This window comes from Carettochelys insculpta, chromosome 2 (assembly GCF_033958435.1).
Source record: "Carettochelys insculpta isolate YL-2023 chromosome 2, ASM3395843v1, whole genome shotgun sequence".
Classification (NCBI taxonomy): Eukaryota; Metazoa; Chordata; order Testudines; family Carettochelyidae; genus Carettochelys; species Carettochelys insculpta.
Genome location: NC_134138.1, coordinates 255,167,933 through 255,185,419, shown reverse-complemented (window position 1 = coordinate 255,185,419; position 17,487 = coordinate 255,167,933). Strand labels below are relative to the sequence as shown.

General features: G+C 45.4%; 1 long non-coding RNA gene across 1 annotated transcript; it reads left to right on the top strand.

Moving 5' to 3' along the window:
• The first annotated feature begins 6,825 nt into the window (after nt 1-6,825).
• On the top strand, nt 6,826-13,959 carry LOC142008931 (uncharacterized). The gene is made up of 3 exons (XR_012644275.1): nt 6,826-6,859; nt 7,300-7,467; nt 12,061-13,959. It is a non-coding gene; the product is annotated as an uncharacterized LOC142008931 (long non-coding RNA).
• The last annotated feature ends 3,528 nt before the right edge of the window (nt 13,960-17,487 follow it).

Genomic DNA, 17,487 nt, shown 5'->3' with positions numbered 1-17,487 from the left:
AATCTTTTCTTTCCCAATTCTTTCAGCCTTTCTTCATAGGTTTCATTCTCTGGACCTTTAATAATTCTTGTTGCTCTTTTCTGGGCCCTCTCCAATTTCTCCACATCTTTCTTGAACTGCGGTGCCCAGAACTAGATACAATACTCCAGCTGAGGCCTAACTAGCACAGAGTTGAAGAATGACTTCTCGTTGTCTTGTTCACAACACACCTGTTAATGCATCCCAGAATCATGTTTGCTTTTTTTGCAACAGCATCACACTGTTGACTCATATTTAGCTTGTGGTCCACTATAACTCCTAGATTACTTTCTGCTGTAGTCATTCCTAGAGGCATGTAAGCGATGGAAACCAAAAATGCAAATAAGGTGTAGATTTTCATTGTGGGTGCCTCATTTGCATATTCTTCTTCTTTCCCACAAAATGGGAAGAAGGGTCTTTTGAAGATGGGGATTACTTTAGAAAGAGCTGCGTCTACACTGATTTTCTTCTTTCGAAAGAAACTCTTTTGAAAGTAGAATATGCAAACGAGGCACCAGATACGTAAATCTGTACCTTGTTTGCATTTTTGATTTCCTCATTTGCATGCCTCTTTTGAAAGAGGAATGCAAGTGCAGACACAGCCATAGTGTGCTATTCTTAATTATTCTCTTCATCATAGGGAACTGGGGGTCAGGTCATGGGGGGATTGTGAGCCTGAACTAACTACTGAGTGCCAAAACACTGAAAAATTCACTGTTCTCCAGTGTGCCCATTTTCCTGTTTCTTGTTTCTGTTTAGTAATAGTCATTGAAATGGGAGTTATGGACAGATGTCCATGTTCCAGGAAATATTTCTGAAGTCCATGGTAACAACTGCTAACTGGATTATTTGTACTTTGCCTGAGCTTTCCCAGGGAGAAGCGAAAAATCTAGTTTGCTTCTCTTTGCACAATGTTGTAAAGTGTGCCTGCAGTGGCTTCTTTTACACAGCCATATCAGCTGTACCAAAAGAGTACAATTTCCAGGTTGAAATAAAAAAACAGTAGGCAAAATATCTTAGAAGTAATAAGCTTTCTTAAAAAAATAGAGGCTTTTCAGAGTCTGACAGCATATCCTGTCAGATTACTAGGGTGTAAATAATACATCCTTTGAAGCAAATGGATGTGTGATTATTGGAAGTAATCCACATCAGCAGTCTACCTAGGGATATGACAAAGATCCCACTCCATTGCTTATCAGCACTGGTGTTCTACTCATTATAAAAACACACACTGGCATATTGCAAGGATTTTAAAATGGGGCAGGGGAACGTGAAACACAGTAATACTAGAAAAGCTATGTGTACTATAGAATCGTGGTACCCTAAAGAACAAGCCAACTATTGTGAAAACAGCAATAAAAGCTCTAGCTGAAAGACTTCTTAAAGCTAAAGTGGTCCTTTTGGTTCATCCCCATATATGTGCCAGGCTGATGCCCTATCAGTTCCCAGTTAATATAGAGCAATGATAGGTGAAATAATTCTTCCTTACTGTGTATTTTCTAGAGCACAAGCTCACATAATGTTCTGTGTACCTATCATCAGGAAATATCATTGTGTTGTATGTCTCTTTTGAATCCCATTTCACAATTGCCATTCATAGCTTTGTGTAAGCGTTAGCTAAACTACAATATTGAAGGCTAGCTGATGCCACGGAAGTATAATTATGAGTATTGATCCACGCCAAGGTGCATCACCTTCTGAGGAGGAAAGGAAAGTAGAGCTATCTGCACTCTCCTTAGCTAAGATACTGGGTGTCTACACTGTGGTGAGATACCCTGTGCAGGCCTGTGCCAGCTGATTGGCACTTGTGGAGCTTGTGCTGTGTGGCTGTTTAACTGCAGTATAGGTATTTGGACTTGAGCTGCAACCCAAGTTCTGGGATCCTTCTGAGTTCTCAGGATCCTAAGCCTGGGGTCCAGCCTCAACATCTACAATGCAATTAGACAGCCCCTTAGTCCGAGTCCTGAGAGCCTAAGTCAGCTGGCATGGGCCAGCTGCAGGTTTTTAATTGCAGTGCAGACATATCATGCAGTGTTCCATGCATATGGCCCAGTAACTTGTCCTAAGAAGAGTTGACCAGGTACAGAACTGGGACTAGAACTCAAGAGTCACTGGCTTTCAATCTCATGCTGTACTTGATGGTCAGATGACCTAAAGATATTTCCTAAAGAAGGACTGTGTGCTTACTAACAGCAAAACATCTGAGTGGGCATACAGCCATGCCATCAGGGGTAATAGCATGCATTAACATTAACTAAACTAGTAATCCCGTTTCACTGAAAGTGAAATTGATGCAGAAAATATTGAAATCTAGTTGTAGCCACGGAATCACTTTTTTGTTGCTGTTGATGTTTTGTTGCCTGGCAATGATCATTTTTAAAAATAAGAATTAGCCTTACTATTGGCCAAAATACTCTCCCAAGAGAGAACCAACCAGCAGCGCAGACAGCCGCTGTGGGCTGAGGGGTAAGGTGAGAGGAAGGCCCAGCTCCCTGCCTTGGGAAGGAGCCAGGACAAAGGCAGAAGAGGCAGGGCTTAGGGCAGTTAGCCCTGGCCCCACCACTTGCAGAGCAGCGGCGCACCACCCTGTACCATTTCAAATGGTCCTGGGGCAACTGCCCCCTTCACCCCGCAACCTCTCATTGGCAGGCCTGGAACTAACTCTCAGTCACTGCAGCAGATTCTTCCCTCCTTTGTGAGCCACTTCAAATAATTGCTCTGGAAAGTGCACTCTGCCTCTCCTCACCTCAGTGGGACACTATCTTAGAACTGTAATAGTGAGCGTACATATGTCACCATTCTTAACCATTTCTTTTCTGATCACCCAAGAAAGGAAGGAGGTGGGGGTCAGCTGCAGACTCTGTGTGGGGAGCACAGAGAAGGCCTATCATACCATGACCATCTGCTCACTCTCCTGAAGTGGTATCTTCTTATGGTGTCTGTATGGGGTAGTAGTTACTAGGGGAGGAGAAGAGAGCAGCTTGAGACAACATCACTGACTTAAGATTTGGATTTTACCCAAGTCAGTCCCACCCAATGTGCCATTTAAATACTAGTTGATACAGGATGAATCTCTCTAATCTGGAACTCTCTTGTCCAGCAACATCCGTAATCCATCATGTTATTAGTTAGCTGGATGATCTTTTATACTGGGTGTGGCCAAATTTTCTATACAACCATAAAGTTTGTTTCCAGCCACCAGTCCTGTCTCTCAGTGTTCTGTGCTGTTATTTAGCTGTAATTTACCCCAAAATGTCTTCCAAGAGCCCAGTAAGCAGTGGAAGTGTTGGTAAAGCTGCTAGACAATATTGGCATGCTATGGTCCAGCAAATTCTCTCATCCAGCACTGGTCAGGTTCCCAGGGTGAAGGATTAGAGAGGGTCAACATGCAGTTGTCTATTTCATAGGCTACATGAATACCTACTAGTGCAAATAAAGAAGAGAGAGGATTAATTAAGAATGACCCTTTTAGCAATTAATGATGCCATAACTATGCTGTTCAGCTTCATATTATAATTGAGAACTACTGTTTAAACTAGTTTGTGATCCACCCCTGGACTTTCAGAAAGGTGAGGTTTTAGCCATGACTCAGGAGGCTAGGACAGCAGGGTACATATGTGCCATCTAGCTATTTAAGGAGAGTAATGATGGAAACTGTTATTCCTAAGGAGAGGGGACAAACATTGCATATTACTTTTTTCAAAAGTATTTAAACTCACTAGAGGTTAGAACACATCTGAGCGAATTCATCCCAGGTGTAATGTCAACACAGTTACACAAGGGAGGAACGTTGACTGCATGCCTTCAGAATATCTACTGGATCTATGGACAAAGCTGTTTAAAATAAAGTTAAGGTGGCTGCTGCTGTAAGGTGCCCTTCTGGTAAACAGGCAGCTCTGTAGCTGAAGCAAAGCACACCATAAAGTTATTAGAAAATCTAGCCTCTCATCCTGGCTGAACCACAGAAATCTATCTACAAGTCTTTGCTCTTCTCTTTGTATCAGCTTCCCCATCCATAAAGTGGGGATGGTAATGTTTATCTACCTCCCAGGGTGTTGTGTGGCTGAATTCATTGATATTTCAAATGTGCATTGAGATTCTCTGATGGAAGTTACTGCAGAAGTGCAAAATGATAATGTCATTATTATTATGTAATACTTTTATTCAAAAAATACACAGAGGCCCCACTGTGCTGGATGCTATAAAACAAATAAAGAAACAAACCAACCAACCTCCCAACAGACAGACTTTGTTTTGAAAGAGATTACATGCTAAGTAAGGGCGACCATCTCTCCCTCCCAAATATGGGACAGGGAGATATGGAGGGGAAGGGCCAGCTCCTTCCAGCTCCATCAAGCCCCAGGGAGCTGGGAAGGAGGAGGCGGCAGCCATGGGGCTCCTCGCTGCTCTGCAGCTTGCCTGTGGCCACAAGGTACACTCTGGTTTGGGGCATCAGGAGGTGTGGTATGGGGGCCTGCATGTGCCCCCACCAGGAGATGCACTGTGCCATGCACCTACTTGGGGTGACCTCATATAGGTCCAGTGATTCCCGGCTGGAGGTCGCTGGCCACTCAGCCCTGAGGCCACAGCAGTGACCAGGGACCCCTCGGGGAGGAGTCATCTGAGGGTCCCTGGGGCTGGCTGGTGTTCTCACCCTCCTTCCCAGCCTCTTTGGAGGAACCCCGTCCTCCCCCTATGGTGCAGCAGGGGTATCCATGGTGGCTGTGTCAATGAGGTGGTGAGGTGGGGAGGTGTCATCCCCCGACAGTATGTCATGGAGCTTCTTATAGTAGGTACGTCTGGCTGGGCCAGCACCAGAGTGTCAGCTGCTGTCCCTGGTCTTTGCATATCCCTGGTGTGATTCTTTTATCTTGCACCAGACCTGGTCCGCAGTCTGGGCAGGAAGGCCATGGGTGGTGCCAGGTGGGCACAGGCGGGGGCATTTCTCTGGTGCCCCACGGTGTCCCCCAGCACGTCTTTGTTGCACCAGAGTGTGAGCAAATATAGCAGCTCTGGCTCCATCCAGGTTGGGTCCCTCCTTTTCCAGGGCTGCTTCCCTTCTGGGCTGCCATCGTCTGACTCGCCAGGGCTACTGGCCATCGCTTCTGGGATGGTAATAGGCTGGGTGTTGCAGCCCAGCATGTGCTGCCAGCCTTCATGAACCCTGCTTCCTGCTCCTGGGTTTCTAGGTCCTTGCAGCTTTAACTGCTGCTGGAACGAGGCACCACAGAGCCCCCCCAAGGGCTTGATAGACTGTCCACAAGAATCCACAAGTGCTTTCTTCCAGAAGAATCTTCCAATAAAAGGTGCTATTCCTCTTACAGAACTGGCGTTAGGGATCTGGAAGAAGTGGTGAGTTCTTCCAGATGCCTTCCAGAAGGGTGCCTTGCACATGTGGATGTTCCCCAGATCTTCTGGAAGAAGCCGGTGTTCTTCCAGAAGATCTGACACATGTAGATGCAACCACAGAGATTAGGAGAGAAAGGAGAAGGGGAACCATTTTATGAACAAGTAATTTCATAGGCCAGCCAGGAGTACAATTTCCAGTATTCTTTTATCTGAAGATATAAACATCCATGAGACACTACTACTGTCTGCAGTCCTAGCCTATTCATGGAATAACAACTAGGCCAAGCACTGCACTCCACTTTCACGCTATACCGGGGGTGAACAAACTTTTTACCTTGGACTCCTCTTTGGTCGTGTCTACACGTGCACGCTACTTCGAAGTAGCGGCGCCAACTTCGAAATAGCGCCCATCACGGCTACACATGTTGGGCGCTATTTCGAAGTTGAAATCGACATTATGTGGCGAGACGTCGAAGTCGCTAACCCCATGAGGGGATGGGAATAGCGCCCTACTTCGAAGTTGAACGTCGAAGTAGGGCACGTGTAGCCGATCCGCGTCCCGCACCATTGAAATAGCGGGGTCCGCCATGGTGGCCATCAGCTGAGGGGTTGAGAGACGCTCTCTCTCCAGCCCCTGCGGGGCTCTATGGTCATCGTGTGCAGCAGCCCTTAGCCCAGGGCTTCTGGCTGCTGCTGCCGCAGCTGGGGATCCATGTTGCATACACAGGGTCTGCAACCAGTTGTCAGCTCTGTGGATCTTGTGTTGTTTAGTGCAACTGTGTCTGGGAGGGGCCCTTTAAGGGAGCGGCTTGCTGTTGAGTCCGCCCTGTGACCCTGTCTGCAGCTGTGCCTGGCACCCTTATTTCGATGTGTGCTACTTTGGCGTGTAGACGTTCCCTCGCAGCGCCTATTTCGATGTGGTGCTGCCCAACGTCGAAGTTGAACATCGACGTTGCCAGCCCTGGAGGACGTGTAGACGCTATTTCGATGTCGCTACATCTAAATAAGCTATTTCAGTGTAGCATGCACGTGTAGATGTAGCCTTTTTGTTCCAGCAGTTACCAGCCCCTGTCCCCAACCTGTCTAATGTAATCCAAACTGATGGAAATTTTGGTTATATTCAGATGAAAAACCCCTTTCAGCATACTTAAGAAAATAAATATGGAGAATGTACAAACTTTATGCATTGGTATATAAATGTAAATACGCAGACATAAAAACAGGAACATGTTTCAACATTTTAAATGAGATGGATGAGCCTGACATGCAGCACACTCCCTTTATGAAATTTCAACTCCCTCCCGCCTGCCACTGGGGGCTCACCCCCAACTTTGCTCACTCATGCTCCATACCTGTGGTAGGAAAACATTGTTTCTGACTCTTCATGGATGGCCAAAGAGGATGACAATATTTGCAAAAACATCTGAGTGGTTTGTGATGATATCCTACGACTACGTCCAAACATGTGACATTACTTCATGCACAGAGAATGGTACAAACCAACTTTCTCCTTAATATAATTATATGTTCTCTCTCTCTCTGTCTTTCTTTTTTAACTCGCCCAATGGAATGAGGAAGAAACTTAAATCCAGTACAACTGAAAGTTCTGTTTGGGTGAGTTTCAGGAATCTGACAATAGATCTTTTGTATAGAATAAAGAGGAAGTTAAAATGAGTCGAGAAAAAGCTTTCCAAAGATGTATAGTATAAGGTTCTGTGAAGGAAAGAACATCAGCAGGATTTTAAAATTTTTGAAATGTGTGTTCTAAATGTATTCTGCCCTGGCAGATGTTGGTTTTTGCCACATTATTCAAAACTCATTTGTTTTGGATGTTTCATTGGGTGAATTTTCTTTTAGAGGATTTTTATATTTTTTAAAGATAAATCTTTGTATGGGGACAGATGGTGTTTTACATTTCAAAATGCTTTACAGCTGTTGTCTTCAGAATTCCCATATCTGCCCGATCTTCTTTCTGGTTATTATTTGCGTCCTGCAGCTCTCCAGGAATTAGTCACATCATCCCCATTTTACAGATGGGAAAACTGATGCACAAGGTGATAGAGTGGCTTCCCAAGATCACCAGGAAATCTGATAGCAGAGGTAAGGCTTCAATCCACTGTTTGATCCAGCAGACTACACTACATCTCTATTCAATGCCAGGAAATACATTTGCTTCCATGCTATTGACTAGAACATGTCTAGATTGTACATTACCTTGTTTCTGCTCTCTTTGTTATATGTTTGTACAGTGCCTAGCATAATGGGGCTGCAGCCTATAGGTAGTAGTGCAGTACAGATAAATAACACTTACAATAATGAGAGGTTGCTGAAGACTGTATTACATATTTCATTAGTATCCTTCACATTTTAAAAGAACTTGCTGCAACAATGTTCATACCCTTCTTGTCTTGGTTGTCTGCAAAAAGTCTACTGTGCCAGTTAGTATGAAGGACAGTCTGGTGAATAAGGGCCAAAGCTAGCTCTTTTGAGGAGCCAGATTCAGTTTCCAGATCTTCCTCAGCTTTCCTGATGGAGGGCAAATTACTCAAGGCCAGACCTCTAAAAATATTTAGGTGCCTAATTTGTACTGGTTTCATTTGGCATTACATACATTACAATTTTGGCCTTCAAAGTTGGTAAGAGGCAAAGATACTAGATAAGGCAGGATAAATAACTTTCATAGCAAGAATATGGGGTGAAGTTTTAAACCACATAGCAAGATATTCATGTAACATTTAAAGGCATAATCACCAGCCTAATACATCACAGATTTTATGTCTTCATACAGCTTTTTTTTTTTTTGCAGGGGTGGGGGGATAAACAATCACAAGCAGTTCAGACAATTGGCAAGCAGAATGAAAGAGATAAATTTGTTTAATAAATATTATGTATAGTTTTGTGGGGGAAATGACCTCGGTCCACAACAGTGAGAAAAGGATTTGAAGAATGTTCTGAACAACAAATACATTTGAGAAAATCACCATTAGTACACGAAGAACTTGCAAAGAGGAAAAAAAGCTGAGGTGAATTGAATGCACAGGTATACTCCCTTCAGTGCAGTTAACAGTTTCAGTTTCCTGTTGGCAGCAGAGCAGCTAGGCTATGTCTAGATTGCTGCGAACCACCAGCAAAAGGCACTCAAAAGCTGCGTCTACACATGCACGCTACTTCGAAGTAGCGGCACCAACTTCGAAATAGCGCCCGTCGCGTCTACACGCGTCGGGCGCTATTTCGAAGTTAACTTCGACGTTAGGCGGCGAGACGTCGAAGTCGCTAACCTCATGAGGAGATAGGAATAGCGCCCTACTTCGACGTTCAACGTCGAAGTAGGGACCGTGTAGACGATCCGCGTCCCGCAATGTCGAAATTGCTGGGTCCTCCATGGCGGCCATCAGCTGGGGGGTTGAGAGATGCTCTCTCTCCAGCCCCTGCGGGGCTCTATGGTCACCGTGGGCAGCAGCCCTTAGCCCAGGGCTTCTGGCTGCTTCTGCGGCAGCTGGGGATCTATGCTGCAGGCACAGGGTCTGCAACCAGTTGTCAGCTCTGTGGATCTTGTGCTGTTTAGTGCAACTGTGTCTGGGAGGGGCCCTTTAAGGGAGCGGCTGGCTGTTGAGTCCGCCCTGTGACCCTGTCTGCAGCTGTGCCTGGCATCCCTATTTCGATGTGTGCTACTTTGACGTGTAGACGTTCCCTTGCTGCGCCTATTTCGATGTTGGGCTGAGCAACGTCAAAGTTGAACATCGACGTTGCCGGCCCTGGAGGACGTGTAGACGTTATTCATCGAAATAGACTATTTCGATGTTGGCTGCACGTGTAGACGTAGCCAAATTGTACAACGTAATTTCTATATACTCCAGGAGAAGCCTGTAGGGTTGGCAATGGCAACACTACCCTTCATGTAGGCAATTGATATCGGGTGTGTCCGCACGAGCCCTCTCCTTTTGGAAGGTGCATGCTAATGAGGTAGTTCAGAAGATGTTAATGAGGCACTGCCATGACTATATCCCCACCTTTGACCCTGGCTTCAGCCAGGGCACCCTGACTGTCCCCTGTCCTCTGGCCCCTCCAGCACTGCAGCATCAGCATGGGTGTTCACAGACCTGTTCCCAGCACTCTCTGGTGACCTCCCCCACAGGGGAACATATATCTGTTGGGGGTGGGCAGAGAGTGTTACAGTCTCCAGTGGGATGGTGCCACCAGGCACCCACATCCCGGTCCTGGCATCTGCGTAATGCACCCACTGGGGCGTCCCTCTCAGATCCCATGGACAGCCACCAGACATGGCTGCTGGGCTACCTGCAGCCCCACAACAAGCCGCCTGACTCCCAGTACCTTGAGGGAGGCAGCCACACACCTCCACCATGCCTTGGAGCACACCAGCCACCTAGGTGATGGGCCCACCCCTCACACCCCACCTCTGGGTAAGGCTCCCACTATTGGGCACAGCCATGGGCAACAGGCAGCACCCAATCCTCTGAACAGAACTATGTTTTGCAACCATGTGGGGGGAGGACCCACATGCTCCCAGAGTGCCCACTGTCCATAGGTGGGGGCAGCTACATGCCCCCCCGGCGGCACCAGCCCCTGGGGCTGGCCTGACGGGGGGGCAGTGGTCCGGCAGGGCCCATGACACCATAGTGTCCTCATTCAACATGGGCCACCATCCAGGCCATGGACTGTGGGGGGCTGCTGCCTGGGGTGGGGTGAGCTGCAAGGGCTGTGCAGAGTATGACCCCTGTGTTCCCTGACTTCTGACCTTACAGCTGCCCCATCTGGGGGCCAAGCCAGCCCCACCGCCCAGACAGGCAGCTCTGGTGTGGAGCCCCTGCCAATGGGACCAGGGCGAGAGTTACCCAGGGGGGCCACACCACAGCCACCAGTGTGCACTCACAGCCCAAGGGTCTGTTGCCACCCAGCAGATGACGGCTACCATGCATTGGCAGCTGGCTTCTGGGAGCAGAGCACCATTGGCCAAAAGTGGCTGCAAGTGGACTGGGAGTGGCTACAGGTGGAGCAGGAACAGCTGAAGGACCAGGTGCAGTCATCAGACAGGAACAGCTGCAGACCCGGGTGCAGTTTTCAGAACTGTGACTGGCCTGGGTGGACCTCACCCGAGACCCGGTTAAGGCCTGGGTGGCCCAGGACTCAGTATCCCGGGGCCCTGATGCTCCCTGACCACCACCGCCAATGTCCCCTGCCACCCACGCCGTCCCCGAGCCCATGCCCCAGGTGCTCCTACAGGCCCTGTGGTGGGCAGCGACAGTAGCCTATGCATAAATGACAGCCAGATGGAACAGGTTGGAGTTCTGGAACATCCTCTCAACGTGCCTCCTGCCTGACCTTCTGATGCAGATGTTGAGAAATTGTCCTCAGTGGTCCACAAGGCCCTGCATCACCACTGAGTGGTAGCCCTTCTGATTCAGGTATCGGCCTGTACTGTGTTCCAGGACCTGGATGGGGATGTGGGTCCCATCCACTGCCCTGAAACAGTTGAAAAATGCAATGCATTTGAAACTGGTGATGAGGGTGTGCATGTTAGCAATCTGCACCAACCTCTGCAGCAGGATGACATTTATGGCTCACACCACCTGTGAATCGGGGAGACCAGACACACCTATGAAGGTCGGTGGAGGGGATGGGGCCCCTGGACTACAGTGAGCCCCACATCCATCTGCCCCTTCTCCCCACTCCCCTTCTCCCCTTCCCCCATCCTCCTGTCTCCCCTCCCACTGTGCACAGTCTGGTTTCCTTACCTGCATCACGATGGCCCCAGTGGTGGACCTCCCAATGCCAAAATGGTGATCCACAGAGTGATAGTTGTTGGGGGTGGCCAGACTCCAGAGGGCAATCTCAACCCTCTTCTCTGGGGTAAGGGAAGGCCAGCCGTATGTTGGTGTGACATCTCAGTGCAGGGGCAAGCCAGTTGCACAGTTCCCTGAATGTCTCCTTGCACATCCTGAAATTCTCCATCCACTTCTGGTCATCCCATTGCCCCAGGACCAGCTGGTCCCACCAACTGGAGCTGGTTGGGTGCCACCAGAGCTGCCTGCTCACCCAAGGGGGTGAGTACAGTGGTGGCACTATGCTGTCAGAGGCCTGCCCTGCAGGCCATCTCTTGGGGTTGTCCCCCCCCATATGTGGTTGTAGAGATGGATGATGGACAGCGGCAGGGCCAGCAAGAGCTGGTCTGCAGTCCCAGGCATGCTGAGGGGGACTGCTCTGCCAAGAACACAGTCAGGAAGGGTGGGGGTCGGGTGGGGGATTGTTGGGTCAGGGATGGAGGGAGGGGTATTGAGTCGGGGAGGTTTGCGGTCGGGGGGGTTGGGTGTCAGGAAGGGTGAGGGGTCAGTAAGGTAGAGATTGGTTTGGAAAGAAAGGGGTCTGACAAACAGCAATGAGCTCTGAAACAGCTTAGCGTTCTCTGCAAGAGGTAGACTAGCCTCGCTATAGGTAGGGAGTGTGGGTTGGTGGGTGAGGGGGGCTTTAAAATGCACGCAAAGGCTGTGTTCCAGGGAGGACTTTCCCTCCAAGCATGCCTGCCTTCCAGGGTTATGGGGCCGGTTCTGCCGACAGAGGTATTGTTGAAGTTTCTCTGTCACAGTGACTGCTGCCGACGGGCTGCCCGTGTAGATGCGGAATCTGTGTCCAAGTATTTGCTTACATGTTTTGAGGAATTGAGATTTTTTTTTGCAGGTATATAGCACCAGCTGCAGGAAGGACGATACTTCAGATCCTCATTAGCGTTATTCTTAATGAATTATCATCAGCATTTTTGTAAATCTGCAACACTGACCGTTTTTTAAGGCTTGCATTTTTTTTTCCTTTTGGTGCATTAACAGCTTTTTTGATTAACACCTATCTGAAAAAGGCTGTGGAGATGGCTTTCCATGCCTTCATTTGACTTTTAACAATGAAATACATGAATTTCACTTCTAAAACCTGCTGAGAGTGTGAAACATGTCCCTGTAGTGAAAAAAGACACTTTGTCAAGATGACACCTTGACAGTGCATATGTATGACCTTACACTGTTAATTTGCTTGCCATGTTTGCTTAGTTTGTCAGAACAAGGGAGTTTTGTTTGTTTATTTCTTTGTTTGTTTAATTATTCACCATCCTGTAAGGCCAACAGGGTGATTCTAACTCTCAAAAAAGAATGTTAAAAAAAAGAATCAAGATGCAATGCTATTTTAGTAACTTATGTTTGTCTGAATAGAAAACTGTTTACGTGCATCATTCTTAGCATACTTAGCCTATTCCAGCTTCCACTGAAGCAGACAGAAACAGCCCCATTGAATTAGATTGCGTCAATGGACTAGACCCAGTTTGATTCTGTTGCACACAAAGAACATGCTGAGATGCTAGTGGCACAAGTCTGTATCTATATGTCAGTTACAGAAATCACTGATGTCTTCTGTAAGGGAAAAAAAAAGTGCTAATGCACTCCTGTGAGGAAGTGATAGATCCTAATGCAAATCAGAGTATTTAGGTTTAGGAGAACATCCTTGTGCTGAATTTCAAATCTGTAAAAACTTTGACTTGACTATTACCTCATTTACATTCTGCTTAAGACAGAATGTACAAATGAGCAGAGGGGAAGCAGAGAAAAATGTGAGTGATAAATGGAGGCAGCAGAAGGAGGAGGAAAGCACAGGAAATATATTGAGATAATGGAAAAATGTGCAGCGATGAAAAAGAAAAGGAACGCTTTGTAGGCTACAGTTTCAGTAAAATGTGTGTGTAATTGCATGTCTAATTGTGCATGCAGTTGCTAAGATCACTTTAACTTTGCAGTACCTGACACATGCACATGCAATTGAGAAATTCATACACATAAGGCACTCCACTTTACCTGTAGTATTGCACGTCCCAGTCTATGCACTTTGCTGAGTTTCATTATAAACATACAATATAATAAATTCTAAAATTCCTAAGGTTATATAATACAAGGTTATAGTCAGCAGTAGAAAATATCTAGTAAGTATCATCTCTAGTAAAATATCTAGTAAAAGACTGTAAAGTATCTTCTCTGAGATGAAAGGAGAAGGGGGAGCACTGGTTTAAATTATAGCAAATTGTAATTTTGAACTAGTTTTGCCATTCCAAAAAATTCAAAAGCTAGTTAGAAATGTTTGCAAAACTATTAAGAGGTTCGTCTAGCTTTACTCTTCAGCTTAAAGCATCAAGAGGATATAATCAGAAACAGCGTGAACCCTTGTCAGGTGTCAAATAAGACTTTGTATAAATCAGTGTTGCCAGATTTGTGAAAAGTGAGAAAAATGTGGTTTCTCTTCTGCCATGTATTTTTCTGTATCTCAGAACTGCTTTTTCTGCTCTTGACAGATTCAGAATTCAAGGTACCCATACTTGTCTTTCTCCCATAAACCTCATTAATTTCCACTTCCTTTCCATGCATGGTGGACACATGTAGACAACATCAGACCACAGACTTCTTCATTAAATCTGAGGCTGTCCTGTAAATTGTAAACTCACCAAAAATCAGATGTTAACTTGAACTACGGGCTCCTTTGATTCCAAAAGTTGGATATTTCCTGTAACAAAAGCTATGTAAGGGCCAAAATCTACTGGCCTTCTTTTTTTCATTTCTGGAGGAAATAAAATATGTTTGTAAAGAACTGCAACTTGTCTCTTACGCCCAACTCCTTACTCCTAATCTACTTTGACTGCTTAATAAGTCTTCAGCCTCCCATGAGTCATTTCAAGTGCCATGCAACATCCTTACCGCCCGTAACAGTTGAGACACACTTGTAGTTTAATAACTAAGTCCCAGTATTCATAAGCACGCTCGGGCCTGAGTCTCATTTGCAGTTTGTACAGCTATATTACAGCCCCTCTTTCGAAATACACTCCTTGAATGATGACAAATGGATCTCTGACAACACAAAGCCACAGAGAGTCTTAGAACTGAATTAGATACACTTAAAAACACGTGTCAGCTGCTTGTGGACTTATGGTTGTGCACTATATGACTTACCTGTAGCAACAGCAGCCCACTTTCCTGGGTTGGGGACTCAATTATGTGGTTTTATGAGCGCAAATGTTTCTTGGGAACATGTGAAAGCCCCAAACACAAGCAGTTTTCTAAAGATATCCTCACTTACTCATCACAAAAACTGTTTCCACTAGGCAATTCCCTAGATTCATTTGTACGAATAGGTATGTGTTATGTAAAAGCTTCCCATCTGACTGGCGAGGTGGCAGCTAAAGTGAGCATTTTAATAGTTTATTTTTAAGGACTTATAACATTGTTCCAGGACAAATATCACCCTGCTTCTTAGAATCTGATTGCATGTGTGACAGAAAAAGAAACAGAGTTTTACCAAATTATTAGAAAGGAGAGATTATGATTAAACAATAATTATAGAGATATGTGTAAGTCAAGGTTTTTTTTTTCCTTTCAAAAACAAGGGTTTTTTAAATTCTATTATATAGAGAATAAATAAATAATGGAGTAATCTTTTTTGAAGTGATTGGTGATTTCAGTGCATGACTGTCAAGGACATAGCTTTGTAAAGCAGGTGCACTGAGTGAAAGGATTCCGTTTGTGTTATTCTGCACATGCTAATTAAAATGGTCAGCCTGGCTTTTTAAACTTTCTGTTTCATCTAACTTGTACAGCCTCTGAGTAGTTATGCAGTTATGAGTCAGTTATCCTGACTTTCAGGCTGCTATTTTTCAAACATAAATTAATTATATTTAATATATCCTTTATCCTAATTTGATATGGCACGTGTCTAGATTCTTTTCTCAGTGATAATGATGTCAGAGATCAGCCTCACAAATGAAAGATGAGACGCTAAAAAAGGAATGCTGGCAATGGTCCATGGGGCACTTATGTTCAACCACTTGAATTGGGATCCCTGCAAGGTATTTTATGTTGATCCCTTTATAATTCTCTGATCATTATCATCATATGTCTCAAACTATCATGCACCAAAACAAAAAAGCAATCAAGTAGCACTTTAGAGACTAACAAAATAATCCATTAACTACATGCAAAATTATTTTGTTAGTCTTTAAAGTGCTACTTGACTGGTTTTTTGTTTTGATAGTATATAGACTAGCATGGCTTTCTTTCTGTTACTATCATGTGCCAAAGGTGGGATGCGGTCTATAACAGATGCTCAGAATAGGAGAAAGAGAATAATGATTTATTCAGAAAATTTAAAGTGCCATGCAATCCATTCTTTAGTCTGACTCATTCTTTCTATACATTCTGATTTTTAAATTTTGGTGAAAATAATTTTCAAAAAGAAATGTGCTGGGACACCAAATCCCTGTGAAAAATAGGTATCCTTGGGACTAAAAGGACTGACATGCCTTGAAATGAAGTACGTTTGACCATGATGAGTATCCCACCCACATAGGCTGCGTCTATGCTAGCATGTTCTTTCAGAAATTCAGGCCCTTTTTTGAAAGAACATGTGGAGCATCTGCACACAAAATGAACCTTTCCAATCTGAAATCAAAAGAACAAAGCTCTTCTTCCAGAAGCCCTTGTCCTGTCCCAGATCAGGAAGAGCACCTTTTTTCAAAAACATCATTTTAAAAAAAACAAGCATGTGTAGACGCTCTGTGGGCCCTTTTATTGAAAGTTCAGTCCTCATGGCACTGGATTTTTCAATCCCTGGCTTGTTCTTTCAGAAGAGCAGGGGCTGCGTGAATGCTTCCTGTCGAAAGAGCAGATTGATCTTTTTGGCCGTGTCTACATGAGCCCCAAACATCGAAATGGCCACGCAAATGGCCATTTCGAAGTTTACTGATGAAGTGCTGAAATGCATATTCAGCGCTTCATTAGCATGCGGGCGGCTGCGACACTTCGAAATTGATGCGGCTCACCACCGCACGTCTTGTCCAGACGGGGCTCCTTTTCGAAAGGACCCCGCCTACTTCGAAGTCCCCTTATTCCCATCAGCTCATGGGAATAAGGGGACTTCCAAATAGCCAAGGTCCTTTCGAAAAGGAGTCCCCTCTGGACAAGCCGCGTGGCCATTTTGAAGTTTGGGGCTCGTGTAGACGCAGCCTTTATCTGCTTTTTTTGTGTGTCAATGCGCTCTTTCCAAACAAGTTTTTTTTGGAAGAGATCTTCTGGAAGAACTTCCTATATAAGGCTGTTTCTACACATGCCACTTTCAAAGTGGCATGTTAATAAACAGCCCAGCATATGCTAATGAGGTGCATATGTAAATTCCTGATGCCTCATTATCATAAGATTGCATGATTTGGAGTCTGGAAGACGGTCTTCCGGACTCCCAAATGGTGTGTAGAAGTGCGGCCCTTTGGGGCCTCTGGAAGGAGGACTAACTTCTGGAAGACCCCCCGAGGGCCGTGCTTCTACATGCCATTTCAGAGCCCAGAAGACGGTCTCCCGGACTTCAAATCACGTCACCTTATGCCATTGAGGTGCCAGGAATTTACATCCATGCCTTATTAGCATATTTTGGCCTGTTTATTAGCATGCTACTTTCGGAGAAAGTGACATGTCTAGAAACAGCCTAAGAGAAAACTCCACATGTCAGGACTCTCCCTAAAAAATCAGGACATCTGGTCATGCTAGTGTAATTTAGACTCCATTAGCTGCCTGTCTTTAAGTGCCCAAGCTTGAGGGCACTTCCTTGTACTAATAAGCATTTAACGGGCAATGAATGAAGAACTGTAACATAGCATTTGGCTGACTCAAGCTTTTCTCCCCTCTATCTGTACAGAAATGTCCTGCCTAGTACCCTGTGACTTACCATCTCTGTGATCAACACTCTCCAGAACCCTTTTCTGAAGAGGATGATTCATCCCTGGGGTATTTTTAGGAATTTTTCAACTTACATTTAGCTTAGTGTGCTACTAACCAATAAACAGAGCTGAGACAAGCTTTGAATAGTCACACATAAACCATTCTGAATGCTATAATTGTACTACATTATCTTGGGCTGTAGACTGAGTCATCTGCTGGTTAAGCAGAATGGAAAAACAGCATAAGACTGTTGCTACAACAGGGAGTTTGATAAGACGTTAAAGACATCAGTGCCAGTAACTGGATTATATTTATCTTCACAGGATTACACCTGCCTGTTCCAAGCACAACTAGCAATATGTGGACGATTTTT